The sequence below is a fragment of the Macrobrachium rosenbergii genome, chromosome 18 (genome assembly GCF_040412425.1).
Source record: "Macrobrachium rosenbergii isolate ZJJX-2024 chromosome 18, ASM4041242v1, whole genome shotgun sequence".
Taxonomy (NCBI): Eukaryota; Metazoa; Arthropoda; class Malacostraca; order Decapoda; family Palaemonidae; genus Macrobrachium; species Macrobrachium rosenbergii.
The window spans coordinates 15,918,157-15,926,733 of NC_089758.1; the positions used below are offsets into that span (position 1 = coordinate 15,918,157).

The following is an 8,577-nucleotide window of genomic DNA, read 5'->3' on the forward strand; positions in this document are numbered from 1 at the left end:
TTTTAGTAAGTCTAAAATTTCCCATAACGTAGAGTAAATAAATTTATTTATCATTTTCATGTGTTTGCAAGTGGCTTCTACTTCAGATGTAATAATCCTATATCAGATATTACCGTAATGGGTAAATGGAGTTAGGTATTGATACATTAACTCGTTAGCTGGCATATTCTCAGTAAGAACAGTATTTGACAAAGTCATGACTGAAAGGAAATCACTCATTGAGGACTTATTTCTGACGTATTTCTTTCTCCAAAAGGCGTTGAAGCCGCTCTGCTCTGCTCTCTGTCTCAACAGCATCGTCATGGCCTACGTAAATTTTGGAAATTCCTTCTTTGCTGATTCAGTAGAGGTTCAAATAGCTACGTAACTTTGACTCATCCCAAGTAAAGTTTGATTAGTGGTACCTAATTTTTTTTTCATTTCCAGGTATCTATTTTTCAGCTTACTCTGCGAATCAGTGTATCCTTGGCCTACGTGTAGTTTGTTACCTTTGCTATATTTTTGTAGAAGGTTGTGGTTTATAACAGTCTTTCTCGTCAAGTCTTATATTACGAAAGTATATATAATTAACCCTGTTAAACAGTCTTTAAGTACAAAGTATATATAATTAACCCTGTTAAACAGTCTTTAAGTACAGAGTCTTATATCACTAAGTATATATAATAAACCTTGTTAAACAGTCTTTCGGTACACACAAACATTTAGATGCTGATTGACTCATGAATGCCCCTTCAATTACTGTTCAGCTAAACCATTTAAGGACTAATTGAATCACAAAGTGCCATTCCATTAGTAAGTTATATTTGCCTTTTTTCTCACTCTTGGTATCTAGGTCGTCACCAAAAATTTTATATTTTCCAGATATATTTGCCGTTTTTGTCTTTGTACTTTTGTTCATACAACTTGAAGTGAGAAGTGAGGCGAAGAAACGGTTGAGTTTTATGGAGAATTCAACTATCCAGCGTTTGAGTGAGGCGAAGAAACGATCAGGATTTATGGAGAATTCAACTATCCAGCGTTTGAGTGAGGCGAAGAAACGATTAGGATTTATGGAGAATTCAACTATCCAGCGTTTTAGTCACCATTACTATCAACGGGGAACCCTCTCATGTGATTGGGGTGTTCAGTATCTACGGACCCTCCCCACCTTCTGAACTGAGTACCACCTGGTCATTTTGGCCCGTTGGTAATGCTCAATTCTAAAAAACAATGTATATATAGAACTAGCCGGTGGAGTTTAAAAAATCCCGCTACTGGAATACAATTCTTGGTTATAATATTAAACATGTTTCATAAAACATTTGTTTCCGTATCGTTTCTTATAAGGTAAAGGAAACAGTTTTAGAACTTCTATTATATTTTATTAGATTAGCAGCAGCAGCCATAACTATAAGATACTCCACAATTTTGAAATTATAGAAATCTAACCACCTTCCGGACCGGGCAGCAGCCGGCGGACCCCCTCAGCAAAAAAAAAAAAAAAAAAAAAAATTAAAATTTTCAAAATTATTTTAAAATGTGAGGCGTCCAGAAAAAATAAAATTTTTACAGCCCTGGATTACCGGCTTCCATTATTTAAATAGTTTTCCGACGGTCTTCTTGCTGTCTGTCTCATTTCCTCTCGGGCTGACCAGTAATATACAGGTATAGTAGTCCCACTGTTTTCTCTCTCTCTCACTCTTGCCTGTAATTAGTAGTCCCACTGTTTTCTCTCTCTCACTCTTGCCTGTAAAATAGGAAAGATCTTGATTGGTATACATTCTGTAACAATGACAATTCAATAAATAACTGCGAAAGATTAAAATTGTAATACTAAAATTCTGTAACAAAGACGGAAATGATTTGTAACATTGTAATACTAAAATTCTGTAACAAAGACGGAAATGATTTGTAACAATGAGAAAATGATTAAAATTGTAATACTAAAATTAACAAAGACAAAATGATTTGTTTTAATGAGAAAAATGAAAAAGAAATGAAATGACATAAGATTCAGGCATAAGATTAAAAGCAATGATTGTTTTAACAGAACAATGAAATGACCATACAATTACTAAAATAAAGGCTAGGAAGCAATTCTGCATATTTTGAAGAACTTTTCTTGCATATTTGGTCTCAATCTCTTGTTAGAAAACAATTGAAGGCTTTCCTTGTCAAGCCTCAGTGCATCAAGAATAAAACAAATTTGTATACACAAATTTTTTTCTAACCTATTCTTTAAATTACAACTGCATGTCATTCAAAATCTGAAAGTACAACTGCATGTCATTCAAAATCTGAAAGTACAACTGCATGTCATTCAAAATCTGAAAGTACAACTGCATGTCATTCAAAATCTGAATATACAAGAAAGTCTAAGTCTAGTTTTCTTATCTTACTCTTTAAAATAACTTGTATAGTTAAGAGATTTTCCTTCTTAAAATTTTTCTTTGCAACCTGTCATTTAAATTAATTTGAATGACAGGTTGCAAAGAAAAGGTCTACAATACTTTCCATAATTTGTGTTGATGATGATTTAAATGAGCGCTCTGGGCATTTCACTATTTTTAATGGTGTTTAGGCTATTATAGCTTAGCACTATTAACGAACTTGCAACATCCCTTATGTTCGCGCAAGAGGCATTCAGTGTTTGTCGATACATGTGAGGTATTTTCAGTGAGACTTCAAAAAAGTATAGCTTGAGCATTGAATGCTTATATAAAACATCTCTATATAAAAAAACATTCAATGCTCAAGCTATACTTTTTTGAAATCACACTGAAAATACCTCTTACATGCACTGACAAACACTGAATACCTTTGCGCGAACATAAGGGATGTTGCAAGTTCGTTAATAGTGCTAAGCTATAATAGCCTAAACACCATAAAAAAATAGAGACTAGCAATGTCCAGAATGCTCATTTAAATCAAAACAGATTATGAAAATGCTTCTGAATAAACGTCATAAAAGATACATTGAGACTAGCAATATCCAGAACGCTCATTTAAATCAACACATTATGCAAATGCTTTTGAATGCATTAAAAACTATGCAAATGCTTTGGAATGCATTATCTTTATTTGGAACAACCAGAACGCTTCCCTGAAGATTGAAATCGGCAAAGGAAGAGGAAGAGGATGAGGTGAAGAGGGAACAGATATAAACCAAAGTATTTTGGAGTCAGTACGCACTAAAAAAAAAAAAAAAAACTTAACCGTGAATGTTAAAACCTTTTCATTTGTTAAAAAATATTTAAAAACCTTTCCATTTATCAACCGCAAATGTTACTTTAAACTACAAAATCTTTTATCAGTTTGATAACACGGAGGAATAGCCACATCCATCAAATTGTAGACATATTCTGTGTTTATTTCATCGGTTTAATCAATAGAGCATATAGGCCAACACTAAACTGTCCGTCATTACTAACTTCCCCTTCTCCTCCTTTCCTGTGTCTATGCAAAAACCTCACGGTGAGAGATTTAGAGCAGAATTAAACCGTTTATACAACTACATGTCATAAGTGCCTTCCATTCAAATCACTGACAGTGACTAACAAGGAGAGAGAGAGAGAGAGAGAGAGAGAGAGAGAGAGAGAGAGAGAGAGAGAGAGAGAGAGAGAGCGCTTCCATACCTAGGCGCAGGTATACGAAATTTAAAGGCTCATAAAAATAAGCAAATTATCCATATAACTCATGTACCAGTATTCCACTGGTCACATAAACCGTACAGCCGAGAACTTCAGTCAATTAAGGTGGTAGTGGTAGTACCACCACCAAGAGAACTTCAGTTAATTAAAGTGGTAGTACCACCATCAAGAGAAGTCACCCAGGGGCCAGTTAACGAGGACCAAGGCAGAACGTCGTCTTGCAAAGTCAAAAGGCTACTGTGATAGTTCTTTGGCGTGTGAAAAGCGCTGTAAGAGTGAGTATGGCTTATTGAGCCAGTCTCAAAAAGGTCTTCCTTGCTAAACAATGAACATCAATTGCCATGAATTGCATGGACCTAGCATTGGTCTATGCAAACATAAGAGTGGGGTTCCAGTGAAGGCTGCTAACGCCAGGAGTTACTTAGATTTGCAACAAAGTAACAGTGTGGTGAAAGCACCCGTGGGTAACCTAGAGGCTTGGCCAGCTAAAAACCTCTCTTGAACATCTAGGCATGACGGTCTAACTTTCTACCAAGTTTCACTTAAATCCCATCAACAAGGACTTAGAGACTGACATACAGCCAGAGACAAAAACTAGACCCAACCTTCGTCAGCAAGCAACTAATAAGTTAACCTTACCTATTATTATTATTATTATTATTATTATTATTATTATTATTATTATTATTATTATTATTATTATTATTATTCAGAAGATGTGGGCACCCTATCCACATGGAACAAGCCCACCTCAGGGACCATTCACTATAAAACCAAGCTTCCAAAGAATATGGTGTTCATTAGAAAGAAGTAAAGTAAAAGGAAATACAAAAAGAAGAGATCTCTTATTAAAAAAAAAAAAAAAAATTACCAAATTAATAAATTGGATAAAAATGTAAGTCAGTCACTAAAATGCACTTGCGTGGTAAGATATGTTAAGTGGACTCCAAGACCCTTAAGGAAAATGATCTTACATTCCGAAATTTGATCAATCACAAATTGATATAAAAACTGCAGCTAGACCAATGATTCATTTCACCATTTTTGCAAAGTGGATGAAGGAAGGAAGGAAGGAGCATCTCCATGCGAGGTTGCATGAACGCCCAACATACATTATACATTTTACACGCTAACAGCAGGTAATCAAAGTACTACTGTAGTTGGTCCAAATAAAAAATATAGTGGTATATCCACAACTTTTGATATTCAAGGCCGCTAACAGTTTCACCCTTATCAGTAACAGGACGAAGTTATTACGATATACACTGCTTGTGAACAAAGCTTCACTGTATTACGTGATCTTTGAAATTTATAAACCAATGTGCCATTAGTCTTCACTAAGCGGAAGAGAGAGAGAGAGAGAGAGAGAGAGAGAGAGAGAGAGAGAGAGAGAGAGAGAGAGAGAGAGAGAGAGGCAAAATGCCGAAAATCCTCTCTAGGATCAAAGTACGGGTATCCCAAATGGACGTGGCTTCTGCTACGAACCACAATCGGTAGTTGGCGGAATTGAGGGGCCCGTATCTTTCCCAGATCAGAATAAAATATGAAAAGGGGAGACTGAGCCCAAATAATCATTATTATCATGATGATTATTCCAATTGTCTGTGTGGAAGGCCTATGACCAGTGAGAACTCTTCCACTGAAGCCAATGACTATACTAGATACCCCTAACCATCTATAAAGTTTGGTCATTACTGGACAAACAGACCACAAAAAGTTGCAACAGACCTTAGAGTCAGGTATGAGGACACGTCTCAACAGTGCGAATTCTGATGACTCGAAAATAGTAATTGGGTTAAGGAAAACTGACTTGAAACACTCTGGAATAAGCTGTTAAAATTAAACCAAGAATACCTTTGAAAAATATTAACTTTAGCCAATCCCGATGTACGTACTGAACATCCGGAAATTCAATTTGCTAATGCCATTCTTTCGATCAGTAGAGGAGGATTTTTAAAAGACAGCAGGAAAAAGTTGACATAGCCAGATGAAAGATGGAGGGTGGCCGCTGAACGTAGTAAGTAGGACTGTAACGTGTCTGCGTTGTACAAGACCATACAGACCTCAGTAGTTTAGGGCGAGTGGCAACTGGGACTGCACAAACGCATCAACTTCGATGCCATGACAACTACTACGTTCTAGACCCACAGAACTTTGAAAACTGGATCAACAAGATCTGCCCAGTACTTGTAGTTTACGTCAAGTCGACGATTACAAAACATCTATGACAAATGCTATCGAAATTTTAAAAACTTTCTTCCCTTAAACCCTAAAACTTCCCTTTTGTATCCAATCAGACGCTGCAGTAATATTACCAACCCGATACTGCACACATCCACACAAAGTGAGAGAGAGAGAGAGAGAGAGAGAGAGAGAGAGAGAGAGAGAGAGAGAGAGAGAGAGAGAGTAGGGCAAGAGCCTACTATATGAGATTCACAACCTGTGTCCCAGTGTTTTTCCGGAATAAAATTTTATCAATGTACCTGACAAAGATGACACTTTGTCACGGGGTATCGTACATCCCTACCTAATTTTTGACTCTATTCTGTATTACGAAAGTTGCATAATTCAGGTAATTATAAGAGTAACAACGACTTCTTGTAGACACCGCCAGCAAACTCAGAGGAATGTCTTTCGAAGATATAATGACGTAACTTATGACGTCATTAACTTTCCTCCTCCTCGATGGATAATTGGTTATTCGTAAAAAAGTCTCAACCTTCGGCAACAATGAAATACAACCAATACTCCTTGTTTACACTTTGCAGTTGTAGTAGTAGTGGTAGTAGTAGTGGTAGCATATAGGATTTATGCCATGAGGTCGAGTGCTAGAATTCTTGAAGAAAAAAGCCTACCAACAATCGAACTATCATGCCGGTAATATTCTGTGGAATATGAAAACAACTTATATTATAATGTTACAATTCAGTCACTGTTGTACTCTGTCACTAAGAGGGCAGGAGCGATCATATGAAATGATATGCCCTTTCATGGATCCTTTATTTAACAATTACATAAGAGGAAACTCGACACTATAATCAATGGGTGGATTATGGCGTTTCGGGCTAAGCCCAAGCACTGGGACCTATAGAGGTCATTCAGTGATGTATTGTAACCAATTACTTTTTATTTTTTTGGCAAAGCAAGTTTAAATGATGTTCTGCAAGTTATATTTTACTAAGAAATCAACAACTATTGCTTTATAGAGCATATATAATTATCTTTCTGCACCTTATGGAAGTCGACAAATGACGAAAACTTGGTAGCCTTGGATGTCTGGATGTACTCCTTACCCCAAAAAGGCCCTATTATTCATTTACCTGCTCAAGCTTACATAGGGTTTGCCACGGGCCTGCTCACTTCTAAACAACTGTGCAAGCCGCATCACAAAAGCTGTCCTGCAACCACGGCGACAATGAGTTATCATAGCCGCCATTCTTGAAGCCTTGCCAAGGTACGAATATTCATTCAGAATTTCAGAGACAGCTGTTTGGCGTCATTACCTTGCGGGAGGAGTCCGGACGTCATATGTTTACGTCACGTTTATAACTTTGAACCCATACATTAGTGTTCCGTCACTGGCTTCGGCTGCTTTATTTTACTCTTATGAATATACTTTTTCTAATATACGTAATAAAACATGCTGCCGATAACTAGGTAGGGATGTAAAGTATACTGTGGCTAAGTAATGTCGTTTGTTAAATGCACAGAAAAAAAGTTATACCGGAAAAACACCGGGACAAAGGCCCTGTATCTCATCAGTAATGTAAGTTTTAAAACAAACATTAACGTGCCACAGTCGGCAAATCCAAATCGCATTTGGTTTCGGACAAAACACACTGATAATTTTAGGTGCGGAGAGAGAGAGAGAGAGAGAGAGAGAGAGAGAGAGAGAGAGAGAGAGAGAGAGAGAGAGAGAGAGAGATAGGTATGCGTTCATAAAAGTATTGAACATCAATATTCAGCTGTCACAATATCCAAATCAGAAGGGAAGGAACCCCAACAACTGTCTGACTGGAATTAATGGAATAGAATAGAATACAAGAGTTCAGGCCAAAGGCCAAGAGATGACTATGAGGTCATTCAGATGAAACGGAAATTGACATTAAGAGTGTTTAAAAGGCGTAAGGGAGTTAAACTTCGCAGTTGCACTATGAATCAATTGTCAACAGAGGATGGAATGTAGGATGAAAGAGGATGGAATGTAGGATAAAAGAAAATATGAACGGAGGTACAGTAAAAGGAATGAAAGGGGTTGCGGCTATGGGCCGAAGGAACGCAGCAAATAATAAGTAATGTCTACAGTGCACCGCATTAGGTGCACCGACGGCTCTACCCCCAGAAGGTCGAAGGTAAATGTATAAGTCGCAGGATTATACATGAGAAATGGAGTAAATAGATTCCGAAATCCAATGGACGAGCAACAAGGTGGCCTTGCCAAAACCAGAAACGTAAGAAAGCAAATGGCCACGAGATTCAGACCTTCGGTTTTTGAGGTAACGAAGACCCTGGACATTTTTTTTTTTATGGTTGTCGGAGAGATCAGGAAAATATCGAGTTTGTAGGTCCTACGGAAATGGATGTTACCTCGTCGAGGTCCTCTGGGACAGGACGAGGTCTAATCGCGACTGGTAGTGGGTCCGCTGGAACGGCCTTAGAGAAATACAGAAAGAAAAAAAACTTTTCTGTCGCTACCTTAGAGCCGTTTTATTTGTGTGTACGCTGTGAGTGAGAGAGAGAGAGAGAGAGAGAGAGAGAGAGAGAGAGAGAGAGAGAGAGAGAGCAGGACAAGAGCCTAATAGTGCAAGTTTTAAAATAAACATTAACGTGCCACAGTCGGCAAATTCAAATCGCATCTGGTTTCGGACAGAACTAGGTCCTGCACAAAACGCACTGGTAATTTTAGATACAGAGAGAGAGAGAGAGAGAGAGATGCGTTTACAAAGTA

The 8,577-nt window shown here is 37.5% G+C and overlaps 1 long non-coding RNA gene across 4 annotated transcripts in view; it reads right to left on the bottom strand.

The window, feature by feature from the left end:
- Positions 1-1,339: 1,339 nt before the first annotated feature.
- LOC136848148 (uncharacterized) overlaps positions 1,340-8,577 on the bottom strand; it is a 159,454-nt gene continuing 152,216 nt past the window's right edge. For all 4 annotated transcript variants that reach the window (XR_010855948.1, XR_010855947.1, XR_010855946.1 and 1 more), the window contains one exon: positions 1,340-1,726. This is a non-coding gene — a long non-coding RNA (uncharacterized lncRNA). The remainder of the gene's footprint in view (positions 1,727-8,577) is intronic.